General features: G+C 40.0%; 1 long non-coding RNA gene across 1 annotated transcript in view; it reads right to left on the bottom strand.

The window, feature by feature from the left end:
• Positions 1-979: 979 nt before the first annotated feature.
• The window catches only part of LOC145877386 (uncharacterized), a 2,749-nt gene continuing 2,687 nt past the window's right edge, over positions 980-1,041 (bottom strand). The window contains exon 2 of the long non-coding RNA XR_014391679.1: positions 980-1,041. This exon is cut by the window's right edge and continues 1,698 nt beyond it. This is a non-coding gene — a long non-coding RNA (uncharacterized LOC145877386).

The following is a 1,041-nucleotide window of genomic DNA, read 5'->3' as shown; positions in this document are numbered from 1 at the left end:
AGTTATGTTCAAACAGTGGCGTTTTGTTCGTGCGTTCAAGACACTATCCGAATGGTAAATAAGGGTGACGAGCATGGCGCAATTCGCGACAAAAAAATTCTAAATATTCCATTACCGTACTTCGAAGCATTTTTCTCATAAAAAAGCGATAATATTCCGACCGGGAATCTGCGTTTAGGTAAACAGACGAAAGAAAATAAAGCATTCGGTCGACTCGGGCATGCGCCTAAGCCCATAGTACTGATCGGCCACTTGCCAAACGCGATAAAGTGTTTCAGCCAGAGGCTGCCTCGATATCGTTCAGCTTTTTCCCGGGCTCTGAGAGCGTATGGGAGCCGTAGGAAGTGTCACGTTAGAGCAAAGATCCTCAGTCTTCAATAAAAAGAGCCCAGATGAAACACAACTTGTCAGACAGGCCACTTCCTGCTTGAAATCTTCTCAGGTTTTGGCCTGCCATTTGAGTTCTGTTATACTCACAGACACCATTCAAACAGTTTTAGAAACTTTAGGGTGTTTTCTATCCAACGCCAATAATTATATGCATATTCTAGTTACTGGGCAGGAGTAGTAACCAGATTAAATCGGGTACAATTTTTATCCGGCCGTGTCAATACTGCCCCCTAGCCCTAACAGGTTAACCTCAACCCTAACCACACTGCTAATCCTTCCCTTAAATTAAGACCATAAAACAACATTTTCCACAGCCAATTCTGACTTTGCAGCTGACATATCTAGAGGAAATCGCACAGTTCTGCCTCCGGGTCAAGATTCATGACAAACGTCAACATGAGACAGGGAGAAGCAATGTAAAAATCAATAACGAAATTGTTTCCACAATTAACATGCTTTTTCTTGTTTCAAGTATGTTTTATTATGAAAAGTACAATATAACCATGTATACTTGTACAACTATGGAGCGTATGTCCACATATAATTGTACAATTTGTTTTTCCAACATAAAAGACAAGAAATGATCACATTGGTATTTTAACGGTGTTATTGTAAGAGTTTAAATGTTTAAACAGAGGATACATCTAAAAC

The sequence above is a fragment of the Salmo salar genome, unplaced genomic scaffold (genome assembly GCF_965601325.2).
Source record: "Salmo salar unplaced genomic scaffold, fSalSal1 ptg000997l, whole genome shotgun sequence".
Taxonomy (NCBI): Eukaryota; Metazoa; Chordata; class Actinopteri; order Salmoniformes; family Salmonidae; genus Salmo; species Salmo salar.
The sequence above is the reverse complement of the archived record's forward strand: the minus strand, read 5'-3'. Positions and strand labels throughout refer to the sequence as shown.